The 13358-nt window shown below is 54.3% G+C and overlaps 1 long non-coding RNA gene across 1 annotated transcript; it reads left to right on the top strand.

Annotated features, from left to right (window-relative positions):
• The first annotated feature begins 6679 nt into the window (after positions 1-6679).
• Positions 6680-8561, top strand: LOC147362423 (uncharacterized). Its single transcript, XR_015136190.1, has 2 exons — positions 6680-6796; positions 7905-8561. It is a non-coding gene; the product is annotated as an uncharacterized LOC147362423 (long non-coding RNA).
• Positions 8562-13358: the final 4797 nt, after the last annotated feature.

Here is a 13358-nt window from a genome sequence, read left to right as displayed (position 1 = left end):
TCACACGGCAAGTGCAAGAGTGTGACCCACCCCCTCATCTTATAGGCAGGGAGACTGAGGTGCAGGACACAGCGGGGAGCCCCTTGGGGGGCTCCTGAGGGGCAGGGTCTGGGCAGGAACATGTTCAGTCCCTGGGCTCCTAGAGCTCGGGGTCTGCTGAGAGTGGTCCTCTGTGTCCCAGCAATGTTACCGTGGTTTCAGGCTGATCCAGGAGGGCTTCCCTGAGGAGGAGACTTCCACGCTGAGACCTGATGTTACATAGGAGTCAGTGAAGCTAGTGGGAATAGCGTTTCAGGCAGAGGAGAAAGCAAGTGCAAAGGCCCTGAGGGCATGAAGAAAGCCTGCTTGCTGCAGAGGAGGGGAGAAGCCAGCGGGGAGGCTGAAGGGCAGGACCTTGGTTGGGGCTTGGAGAAGCCTGCCTGGGCCAGGTCAGTGCCATGTGGGGTCGGGGATAGGAGGCTGATAGCCACCTCCGTGGCACCCCAGGACTTCAGACCTCCTCAGGAGAATGCTGGCTGGGAGCAGGATTGAGAAGGGAGCTGTCTGCAGCCCTGTTCTAAACCCAGTTCTGTTGAGCTACTAAGAGAAAAAAGAAGGGAGATCAAAAGGGAAAATTTGCAAGTTAGATTTACCCTCAATTCTATTAAACCACCACAAGCTGTTGGGAAATAGTATTAGGGTCTTAACTCCACAGTCGCTGGAAATCCCAGCCTGGAAGGCCCACGGAGACCCCAGGCCTGTCCTGCCTGCCCTGGGGGCGAGGAGGGCGGGGCAGCTAGAGGCCGGGGATGGGGAGTGGGCGGCCTGACCCGGTCTTTGGGCTCAGCCAGCTTGCAAACTGCGTGGCTCCTGCAGACGGGGTCCGGCTTCTCAGAAATGGGCTGTGTCCAGAGCAGAGCGGTACACGGTCTTGCCTTGTTTGTGGAGGTGGGGGGGTGGGTGGGAGGAGAAGCGGGAGGGAAGGAGAAGAGCAGAGAGAAGGGATGCAGGGAGGATGGAAGGGAAGGAGAGAAGAGGATAGGGAAGGGAGGCGCCTGTCTGTGCTGGGATGGCAGCCCTCAGGGGTGTCTGCACTGGGGGACTCCCACTTTGGCCCCTTCCCTCACAATACTATCAGCTCCCTGGATGGTGGAGCCCCCCAACGCTGGCCTCGAGCCAAAGAAATCTCTGGGTGGATCTCCTCTGATCTTCACAAGGACTGGCCCCCAGCTACCAACCCTGGTCAGATCCCCAGGCCCGGGTGCGACCTGGGGCTCTCCACTCGGGCTCGCGTAATCCACAGGTGTCCTGAGGGGCCAGGCACCGTGCATTCGTGTGTGCACGCTTGTGCACGTGTATATGTTAGGCTGAGAGGACAGACTGGTTGGACTGGTGAGGCTTAGATCCAGGCTGAGCCCTTTACTAGCTGTCAGATCTTTGGTGAATGACCTTCAATCCTGGGGCATATGTGAGTTCATCAGCGGAACCCCGCGGTACAACCCCCGAAACGGTAACTGCTGAATTTTAGCTACTACTGATTGTTGTTCCCTATTATTCCAAAAAGGCTGAGGGTGAGATTCCTCTAGGAACAGGCTCTAAACTGGAGGAAGGGGTCTGCAGATGGGCCAAAGAAGATCCTGGAAGCTCCCAGAAGTGAGTACAGAGCTTTGTGTGTGGGTACATTTTTTTGGACAGATAACGTCCTTAGCTTTCATCAGAAGGTCTCATGAGCACCCCCACAAAGTGGCGCCTCCTTTCGCCAGCGTCAACGACACCCTAGTGCTTGGAGGGCCCCCAACTTGTGGGGCTGCCTGTTGCCTGGGGCGGCTTGGCCGGGCAGGTGGGTGTCCAGCTGTCCTGCAGACCCACCAATGGTGCACATGCTTCGGGGGCCTTATGTGCCCAGGGACACCGAGCCCTCAACTCAGGAGGAATTATTTTAAAGGCTGAGAAAACTGCTGCGCGTTGTCCCCAAACAGGTTCCCTTCTCTGGGATGGGAGGCATGAAAACAGATTTCAAAGGCGAGCTTCGAATAAACAAAACACAATAAAAATAAGGCTTCGAACCCAAATGCTGAATCGCAGCCCCAGGCACATTCAACCAGCTGATGCCAGCTCTCTCGGGCGACAGGCCGCCAAGGGTGCGTGCCAGGAGCCTCCATGCAGCTGGGGCCTGGGGGGCAGACACCCACACCTGCCCCACCCACCCCAGCAGGCCACCTGGCCCAGCCCCGCCCTCCAGGCCTCCCTGGGACTCCCGCCAGCTCCCTCCTGGCGGCTTTGTCAGACTGGCAGGGTCCTTTGCCCAATTCTCACCTGCTGAAGTCGAGGCCTTCCCATCTGGCATAGGGGAGGTTGTGAGTATATGGCAAGGGGCAGCGCCCCGCCACCTGGGGAAACGTGATCCTGCTCATGGGAGGCACTGCCGCTTTGCAGGTCTCAGCCTTTGTTCAGCTGTGTGACCCCAAGATGGTGGCCGCACCTCTCTGAGCCCCATGTAGAAATTCGGATCATCGCAGCAACTCCTTCACAGAATAGAGCTTTGGCTCCCTCCATGGCAGTCCTTGAAATTAGGACAGGAGAGGGGCTGGCTGTCAGTGACGCCTGGGCGAATATGAGCACGTGGAGGGACCGTGGGCATCACGGTGCCATGGCCAGGAGCAGTGCCTGGGCCACCAGAACACCCCACGCTTGCCGTGACACTCTGGGTCCCAGTTTCTCCATCTCTCCAATTCAATGACCTTGAAAGAGCTTTCTCTGAGTTCCTAGTTAGACTGTCAAGTGGGAACACTAACAGCAGAAAGTGTGTGCAATACAGAACGTATATATTAATAAAATCGACACCACACCAAAAAAAAAAATCAGTGTGACAATACAAAAATACACGAATGTACGCACTTCCTTGTACGGTGCAAATAACTCTGGAGGGTGTCCAGGAAACAGTGTTACCCAGTGGGAGGGACCAGGGCTGGGTGGGGGATGGCTAGGCGGGGCTTTCTTCTCTTCCGCTCCAGCTTATGCCTACCGATGCTGGGCATGCATTATCACTGAGTCGATACAGATACGCAGGGGTGTTTTTAAAGTCCCTTGGGAGCTTTGCTGGTCCTGACCCCCTGCCTTATGCTGACTGACCCAGTCCCCAGGGAGCTGCCTTGAGTGATCTGGGGGCCCAGGATGGGATTTGGGGTCAGGACAAAGCCCACACCAAGGCCAATCTATGACTGCCTCTTCCAAGAAAGCTTGTGGACCCTCCGGCCAGCCCTCCTTAATGTCTGTGTCCAGGACTAGTTCACAGTTTGCAAGGGCTCAGGGCAACATGAAAACCTAGGGCTCCTTGCTCAAAATTGATTACGCATCTCCAGATGTTGGCGTTAAACCCAGCCGAGGGCCCTTTCAGGAAAGGGTCCTGAGTGAGTGCAGGAGTCACTCGCCCGCGAGCCCAGCCCCCGTCTGTGTCTGCTGCCTAAGGTGTGAACTCCCTGAGGCCGAAGTGCCTCTGTCTTGTTTCCAGAGCCTGCACACAGTAGATGCTCAATAAATGTGTTCTGTGAGTGAATTCAGGACAAAGAACAGAACTGAGGTGTGGGCAGAGTTTACCATCAATAGGGCAGCCTGTTTACACTGGCTGCAGCCCTGCCCTCCTGGGCCTTCCCCTTTGGGCCAGAAGAAAGCTGGGGCCAGTTTTTCTGGAAGGGAAACCTCTACTTCGAGGCGGTGGCTGCCCCGGGCTTCCCTGCACACCCTCCTGTATATCCCTCATCACAGCACTTCTCACGGACCTCTTATCTGGACGCAGCTGCGTGACTGGGAAAGTGGCCTAACCTCTCTGTACCCTGGTGTTTTCATCTTTAATATGGAGCTATGGGTGCTTCCCTGTGGCTCAGACGGTAAAGAATCCACCTGCAATGCAGGAGACCCACGTTCGATCCCCTGGGTCAGGAAGATCCTCTGGAGAAGAGAATGGCAACCCACTCCAGTATTCTTGCCTGGAGAATCCCATGGACAGAGGAGCCTGGTGGGCTGCAGTCCATGGGGTTGCAAAGAGTGGGACACGACTGAGCAACGAACATACACAGATACGGAGCTAAGGGCCTGCCTACTTCAGAGAGCGGCACCCTCCTTCACGGATCAGGAAGCTCGAAGCATGGCAGTCTTTGGATCAATGTCTGTACAAGGACCTGCTCAGTAGCTTTGTCACTATGCCTCTGGGGTCCCCAGTGGCCTCTGAGCTCCATGAGGGCAGGGCCCAGGTCTGTTTCACTCACGTGGATTCCTGGTCACCCTGGTTAACACTGTGGAATGGCTGTGGGAGGCACTGTCCCCTGGAGAACATGCTCCAGGGGCTCCGAGCTGCCTGGGCCAGCAGGTTCCTGGAAGAGGGTTCTTCAAGGTTTGCCGGGCCCTGCAGCTGGGGGAACTGGAAGCCAGCCCAGAGCCAGATGGGGGCTCCCTGGGAACTCGCGGGCATCACCGCAGTCCCCAGGACTGCCAGGTGCAGGCAATAAGCCCAGGAAACCCTGGTGGGCGAGTCATTAAGGGTCCCCAAGGCCTCATGATGGGAGACGGCAGATGAGCTGCCCCTGGCTCTTTGGGTCCCAGTTCCACTATTGAAGAGGGTTCCAGAACCCCATCTGATGCGTCCAGTCTCTGCTTCTGGCTCGGACCCCACCCAGCATCCAAAGCTGGCTCTGATGAGCCCAAATGGCACAGTGACCATTATCAGCATCACCCCTTTTCCTGAGGCTGTTTACAGGGGAAGGTTGAGGCTTGGGGGGCGGCTTGGAGGTGGTGTCATGCATTGTCTCCGTGGAAGGGTTCGATGGCCTTCGGCAGGAGCCCCTGGAAGCTGCAGACCATCTGTCAGTTGGGGCATATTTGGGAGGGAATGACAACAGGACCCCAAAAGACAGGAATACCAGGGGATGGGAGGACATGGTGGGCTAGGATAAATGGCAGAGACAAAAGCAGTTGGAATGAGCAGTGGGCAGCGACTGGCACATTGCCGGGGTGGGGGGGCGGGGAGGGTGTGTCTATCTCGGCTGGGGAAATCTGGCTTTCCCCCTGCCTCATCAACAGCCCTCCTGGGCCCCTTGCCCCGCCCTGGCCCCCGCTAGCCTGTGCTAAGAAGAGCCCCACCAGCCTTGATGCAGGGCCCACAGCAGTTGCCTCCCTGCCCCTCCCCCAGTCCTCCGTCTGGGTCTGACCACTCCTCTACCTCCCTGTCGTCACAAGGCCCAGGTGTCCTCCCGGTGCCCTAAACAGTGGGTTAGGTTCCTCCTGTGCCCCCAAAGCCCCGGGCCTCCCCGCATCTGTCACTCTGTCCTGCAATCGTCCACTTGAGTCCATGTCCCCAGCAGACTGTAGCCTCCGGACAGCAGGGCTGCACATGTGGTGCCCACTGTGTGCTCGGGGCCCAACATGAGTGTGGCACACAGTAGGCGCTCAACGAACTGCCTGCAGATGAAAGGGAAAGAGCCCCTGGGACAGCTCATATCCCTGGGGCCCCGGCTGTCTCGGGTTCTGCATCTCCGTGGCTCCACACTGACACCCAGCCTCCCAGCGGCGCCTCTCTGACCCTGCCTGGAGTCAGCACTCCCGTCCCCCCTCCCCGTGGGCCCAGCCCCGCCTTCCAGGGAATTCTTGAGACTCCGGCTCTCAGGACCCTTTGCTCCAGCCCTATCACTAGCCAGTCTCCACAGCCTCCCCAAACGCCACCTTCCAATACATCTCTCCCGCCCTGGGCTTCCCCGGGTTCTCCATGCCTCCCCGGGGCCCCAGAGCTGGAGGACAGACCCTGGGGCAGGAAGGGGCTCCAGACCACCCTGCTTGCCCCTGGGAGAAGAAGGCCCAGGATCCCATGTTGGCCTCTCTTCCTGCTGAATTTGAATCCTGACTACAACACTTAAAAACAAAGTGACCTTGAGAAAGCGATGAGCCTCTCTGGGTTTTGGTTTCCCAACAAGGAATGGTTGTGAGAGACAGTCTAGGGTGGGGGTGGGGGAAGGGTGTGGGGGAGGGTGGGGGTGGGGGGAGGGGGGTCTGGTCTGGGGCACACCGGACCTGGCTCCAATTCCAGTGGTAGGCACGGCCTGGACAAGACCCGGTAACTTCCCTGGCCCTCAGTTTCCTTATTTGCTAAGGAGCTAAGGAGATGCCCTCCAGGGGGTGGAGAGGCCCAGTGAGGGGGGACCCCGGGAGAAGGGAGGGGCGCTTTTCCTGCTTCTCCCATCACTTCCTTCTGCGCTGCGTTGGGAACGTTTCCTCCCTCCCCACCACCCTCCAAACTAGCCGCAGCTCCAGCTGCCAGCCCTGGTTTGGCACAGGTCTGCCCACAGCCCAGGCAGGCGGTCCAGGGCAGGGGGTGGAAGGGGGTGGGTGCTACTATGGCTCAGACTGAGGAGGGCAGACAGGAACTGGAAGAGACCAGTGCATGGGGCGGAGGGTGGTCCACCTGCCTCGCCCCACCCTCCGGAGATTCAGGGGGTCTGCGGTAGTGGGGAGCAAGAGCTGGAGGGGCGGCCAGCTCCAGCCACAGCTGCTTCCCAGGGCCTTCCAGCCATGCGGCTCCCTGGAGCCCAGGAGGGACTGGCCACGTGCCAGCCCTGAGTGGAAATGTACCAGCGAGAAGGACCCCGCTGGGGACCCTGGGGAGGGGTCGCTCCCCTCCCTGAAGCAAGTCCCTCCCTCCGTCCCCCTTCTTAGTCGCGCCATGTCCAAGCTCTGTGTGCAGAGGGGCAGGGGCATGCTGGAAAGGTCTGCAGAGGACTGCGGTGGGGGCTGCATCTGCGGCCTCCCGGGCAACAAGTGCACCCAGAAGGTGGGGGGTGCGGTCGCGGGCAGATCCCCGACCATGGGAGGGTATGTGGGTGTTCTCTGTTATGTGGGGTTTCTAACTGTGTGGTGTGGGTCTTGGGATGTGGTGCCTGTGTGTATGATGTGTCTGTGTGTGTGAGATGCGTGTGCTTATGTGCATGTGTGCACGCGCACGCGCGCGCGCAGGCGCCTGTCCGCGGCTGTCCCCGTGTGTCCCTGCGTTTCTGCTGGGAGTGGCGAGAGGGGAGGCTCGGGGCCACTCAAGGTCCTCTTGACACAGAATCCGTGTCTGTCGAGGAGGGAGACAGGAGAGAGGACGAGAACGCGGAGAGGGAAGGAAGAAATGGAGGGCTGGGGTGGGGGCCCCGGGGGAGGGGGACGATGCGAGCGGAAGGGATGCGAGGCAGGGCGTGGTGGGATGAGGGCGAGGAGCGGAGGGGTCCCCTACAAGCCGGGCTGCGGGACCCCGCGTGGCCGCCCGCTGGGTCCCCGCCGCCCGCTCTCGGGGGCCCCGACACCCCGACTCCCGCCCCCGTGCTCTGCACGCTGGACTCCATCTCTAGTGCTCCCGGCTGATCCCGCTGTTGCAAGCTTAAGCAGATTTTTTGCTTTAACGACAAAAACCGAGAAAGAGTCGGTTGGGGGAGGGGGTTGGGAGCGTCCCCCGGGGTCCCCGTCCGCGGTCCGGCGCGGAGAGCTAGCGCAGGGGGCAGGACGCCAGGCGCCAGCGCCGCGCGAGGGGAAAAGTTTCCGACCCTGGAGCGAGAGCTTGCGAAGTTTAGGCCGCGCCGGGCGGCGCCAAAGCCAGGCCAACACTGCCCCCGCGTGGGCGCGGCGCGGCGCTGCAGCCGGTGGCCTCCTTGGGGTGGGGCGGTGGTCCGCGGCGACTCTGCGGGGGGTACACACTGAGGCTCGGAGCCGGTGAGCTTGGCCTGCGCAAAGGCCAAGAGGAGGAGGTGTACTAGAAGCAAGCCTCCTTTTGGACTCGCAGGCTCTCCAGGAAACAGAACTACTGCTGGTGGAGTGGGAGGGCGTGCAAGTCAGAGAGTGGGGATGGGAGAAATTAAGTCGTTCCAAGGATTGCAATCCCCCTCCGGTCCCATCCCCTACAGGGTTTGTAGATCCGTGACTTGAGAGTCCCTTGGTCTGCAAGAAGATCCAGCCAGTCCATTCTAAAGGAAATCAGTCCTGGATGTTCCTTGGAAGGACTGATGCTGAAGCTGAAACTCCAATACTTTGGCCACCTGATGCGAAGAACTGACTCATTGGCAAAGACCCTGATGCTGGGAAAGATTGAAGGCAGGAGGAGAAGGGGACAACAGAGGATGAGATGGTTGGATGGCATCACCGACTCAATGGACATGAGTCTAAGTAAACTCCGGGAGTTGGTGGTGGACAGGGAGGCCTGGCGTGCTGCAGTCCATGGGGTTGCAAAGAGTCAGACATGACTGAGCGACTGAACTGAACTGAACTGACCCCTTTGTGGAGGCAAAGCCGTCGTTCAAAACAGCGCCCTCAACTTCTATTACCATATGTAAAATAGACAGCCAAGGGGGAGTTTGCTGTCTGGCTCTGGAAACTCAAACAGGGGCTCTGTGTCAACCTAGAAGGGTAGGATGGGGAGGGAGGTGGGAGGGAGGTTCAAAAGGGAGGGGATATATGTATACCTATGGCTGATTCATGTTGAGGTTTGACAGAAAAACAGCAAAATTCTGTAAAGCAATTATCCTTCAATTTAAAAAAAAAATTAAAAAAGAAAGAAAACAGCACCCTCCTCCATCCACAACCTGTCCTGGTCCCACGAACCCTGCAGCCCGTCCAGCCCAAATCCCATCCCTTCCCCCTCAGCAGTGCACCCGCTGAGTGTGGGTTCCGTGGCTCTTTCCTCCGTGGCCAGGAGGTGGCGAAAGAGACCTCGACGCTGGCCTTGGTGAGGGATTGGAGCCACAGCGGCTTCAGGAAGGGGAGGGGGCTGAACTCTGCCCAGTGGCAGGCACGCAGGTGTGTGGCAGGGCCAAGCCCGGCACATAGGCAGAAGGAGGTGGAGCTGCTGGGTCAGCGCAGCGTCAGGAGGGCTCCAGGCGGTTCCTGCCCCCTTGTCTTTCACCACCTCCTGACGTGACTCCAAACACTCCCCCACTCCCGGGACCACCCCCCGCCCCAACTAGGAGAGAAACATCTGGCCCCTGCCCACCCAGATGCTTGCCCTCCAGGGACCAGATGGTGAAAACCTGGCCTGGGGAACGCTCCCTTCCTCCACAGTCTGGACGCCCTTACCCTACCAGGGAGTCCCACAAGCAGCCCCTCCGTTCAGCCTCTCAGTCCTCTCCAACTCGGCGACCCCACGGACTGCAGACCACTGGGCTTCCCTGTTCATCACCGCCTCTCCGAGCTTGCTCAAACTCACGTCCATCAAGTGGTTGATGAACCATTTCATCCAACCATCTCATCCTCTGTGGTTCCCTTCTCCAGCCTTCAATCTTTCCCAGCATCAGGGTCTTTTCCAATGAGTCAGTTCTTCGCCTCAGGTGGCCAAAGTATTGGAGCTTCAGCATCAGTCCTTCTAATGAATATTCAAGACTGATTTCCTTTAAGATTGACTGGTTTTATCTCCTTGCAGTCCAAGGGACTCTCAAGAGTCTTCTCCAACACCACAGTTTATTCTTTGGCACTCAGCTTTCTTTATGATCCAACTGACTACTGGAAAAACCACAGCTTTGACTATACAGACCTTTGTCAGTAAAGTAATGTCTCTGCTTTTTAATATGCGTCTAGGTTTGTCATAGCTTTTCTTCCAAGGAGCAAGCGTCTTTTAACTTCATGGCTGCAGTCACCATCTGCAGTGATTTTGAAACCCAAGAAAATAAAATCTCTCCTGTTTCCATTATTTTCCCATCTATTTGTCATGAAATGATAGGACTGGATGCCGTGATGTTAGTTTTTTTGAATGTTGAGTTTTAAGGCAATTTTTTCACTCTCCTCCTTCACTTTCATCAAGAGGCTCTTTAGTTCCTCTTCACTTTCTGTCAGCAACGCTTAGCAAGCCCCTTATCCCGAAGCTGGAGAAGGAAATGGCAACCCACTCCAGTATTCTGGCCTGGAAAATTCCATGGACTGAGGAGCCTGGTGGACTACAGTCCATGGGGTCGCAAAGAGTCAGACACAACTGAGCAAGTTCACTTCACTTTCTGCCATAAGGGTAGTGTCATCTGCATATATATCTGTTATTGATATTTCTCCCGGCAATCTTTGATTCCAGCTTGTGCTTCATCCAGCCTGGCATTTAAGAAAATTAGAGATACCAAGGGAACATTTCATGCAAAGATGGGCTGGATAAAGGACAGAAATGGTATGGACCTAACAGAAGCAGAAGATATTAAGAAGAGGTGGCAAAAATATACAGAAGAACTGTACAAAAAAGATCTTCATGACCCAGATAATCACGATGGTGTGATCACTGACCTAGTGTGATCCAGCCAGACATCCTGGAATGTGAAGTCAAGTGGGCCTTAGAAAGCATCACTATGAACAAAGCTAGTGGAGGTGATGGAATTCCAGTTGAGCTATTTCAAATCCTGAAAGATGATGCTGTGAAAGTGCTGCACTCAATATGCCAGCACATTTGGAAAACTCAGCAGTGGCCACAGGACTGGAAAAGGTCAGTTTTCATTCCAATCCCAAAGAAAGGCAATGCCAAAGAATGCTCAAACTACCGCACAATTGCACTCATCTCACATGCTAGTAAAGTAATGCTCAAAATTCTCCAAGCCAGGCTTCAACAATATGTGAACCGTGAACTTCCAGATGTTCAAGCTGGTTTTAGAAAAGGCAGAGGAACCAGAGACCAAATTGCCAACATCCGCTGGATCATCAGAAAAGCAAGAGAGTTCCAGAAAAACATCTATTTCTGCTTTATTGACTATGCCAAAGCCTTTGACTGTGTGGATCACAATAAACTGTGGACAATTCTTCAAGAGATGGGAACACCAGCCCACCTGACCTGCCTCTTGAGAAATTTGTATGCAGGTCAGGAAGCAACAGTTAGAACTGGACATGGAACAACAGACTGGTTCCAAATAGGAAAAGGAGTACGTCAAGGCTGTATATTGTCACCCTGCTTATTTAACTTATATGCAGAGTACATCATGAGAAACGCTGGGCTGGAAGAAGCACAAGCTGGAATCAAGATTGCCGGGAGAAATATCAATCACCTCAGATATGCAGATGACACCACCCTTATGGCAGAAAGTGAAGAGGAACTAAAAAGCCTCTTGATGAAGGTGAAAGAGGAGAGTGAAAAAGTTGGCTTAAAACTCAACATTCAGAAAACTAAGATCATGGCATCTGGTCCCATCACTTCATGGGAAATAGATGGGGAAACAGTGGAAACAGTGTCAGACTTTATTTTGGGGGGCTCCAAAATCACGGCAGATGGTGACTGCAGCCATGAAATTAAAAGACGCTTACTCCTTGGAAGAAAAGTTATGACCAATCTAGATAGCATATTGAAAAGCAGAGACATTACTTTGCCAACAAAGGTCCGTCTAGTCAAGGCTATGGTTTTTCCAGTGGTCATGTATGGATGTGAGAGTTGGACTGTGAAGAAAGCTGAGTGCCGAAGAATTGATGCTTTTGAACTGTGGTGTTGGAGAAGACTCTTGAGAGTCCCTTGGACTGCAAGGAGATCCAAGCAGTCCATTCTGAAGGAGATCAGCCCTGGGATTTCTTTGGAAGGAATGATGCTAAAGCTGAAACTCCAGTACTTTGGCCACCTCATGGGAAGAGTTGACTCATTGGAAAAGACTCTGATGCTGGGAGGGATTGGGGGCAGGAGGAGAAGGGGATGACAGAGGATGAGATGGCTGGATGGCATCACTGACTCGATGGACGTGAGTCTGAGTGAACTCCGGGAGTTGGTGATGGACAGGGAGGCCTGGCGTGCTGCGATTCATGGGGTCGCAAAGAGTCGGACACGACTGAGCGACTGAACTGAACTGAACTCTGCATATAAGTTACATAAGCAGGGTGACAATATACAGCTTTCACATACTCCCTTCCCAGTTTTGAACAGTTTTAACTATTGCTTCTTGACCTGCATACAGATTTCCCAGGTGGCAGGTAAGGAGGTCTGGTATTCCCATCTCTTTAAGAATTTTCCACAGTTTGTTGTGATTCACACAGTCAAAGGCTTTAGTGTAGTCGATGAAACACGTTTTTCTGGAATTCTCTTGCTTTTTCTATGATTCAATGGATGTTGGCAATTTGATCACTGGTTCCTCTGCCTTTTCTAAATCCAACTTGAACATCTAAAAGTTCTTGGTTAATGTACTTTTGAAGCCTATCTTGGAGAATTTTGAGCATTACTTTTCTAGCATGTGGGATGAGTGCAATTGTGCGGTAGTATGAGCATTCTTTGGCATTGCCTTTCTTTGGGATTGAAATGAAACCTGACCTTTTCCAGTCCTGTGGCCACTGCTGAGTTTTCCAAGTTTGCTGGCATATTGAGTGCAGCAATTTAACAGCCTCATCCTTTAGGATTTGAAATAGCTCAACTGAAATTCCATCACTTCCACTAGCCTTGTTCATAGTGATGCTTCCTAAGGCCACTTGACTTAGCATTCCAGGATATCTGGCTCTAGGTGAGTGATCACACCATTGTGGTCATCTGGGTGGTGAAGATCTTTTTTGTATAGTTCTTCTGTGTATTCTTGCTACCTCTTCTTAATATCTTCTGCTTCAGTTAGGTCCATATCATTTCTGTCCTTTATCGAGCCCATCTTTGCATGAAATGTTGCCTTGGTACTCTAATTTTCTTGAAGAGATCTCTAGTCTTTCCCATTCTATTGTTTTCCTCTATTTCTTTGCATTGATCACTTAGGAAGGCTTTCTTACCTCTCCTTGCTGTTCTTTGGAACGCTGCATTCAGATGGGAATATCCTTCCATTTCTCCTTTGTCTTTCGCTTCTCTTCTTTCCTCAGCTATTTGTAAGGTCGCCTCAGACAACCATTTTGCCTTTTTGCATTTCCTTTTCTTGGGCATGGTTTTGATCACAGTCTCCTGTGCAATGTCACAAACCGCCATCCACGGTTCTTCAGATCATCTGTCTATCCGATCTCATCCCTTGAATCTACTTGTCACTTTCACTGCATAATTGTAAGGGATTTGATTTAGGTTATATCTGAATGGTCTAGTGGTTTTCCTTACTTTCTTCAATTTAGGTCTGAATTTTGCAATAAGGAGTTCACGATCTGAGCCACAGTCAGCTTTTCGTCTTGTTTTTGCTGACTATATAGAGCTTCTCTATCTTCGACTGCAAAGAATATAATCAGTCTGATTTCGGTGTTGACCATCTGGTGATGTTCATGTGTAGAGTCGTCTCTTGTGTTGTTGGAAGAGGGTCCTCTTCCAACAACAAGCAGCCTTTGGTTCCAGTCAAAGATGGATGCTGGGGGGCTGGTGGTTCAGAGCAGGCGGTTGTTCAGGTGTGGGCTGATCTAGGTTGACAGAGGCTTGGTCCTAGGTTTGAGGTGTATGGCAGGGTCTCCCACCTCCCAGAATGGTTCGC

The sequence above is a fragment of the Bos grunniens genome, chromosome 11 (assembly GCF_055505025.1).
Source record: "Bos grunniens cultivar Pamir isolate PY7600 chromosome 11, Bosgru_T2T1.0, whole genome shotgun sequence".
In the NCBI taxonomy this organism is placed as follows: domain Eukaryota; kingdom Metazoa; phylum Chordata; class Mammalia; order Artiodactyla; family Bovidae; genus Bos; species Bos grunniens.
The sequence above is the reverse complement of the archived record's forward strand: the minus strand, read 5'-3'. Positions and strand labels throughout refer to the sequence as shown.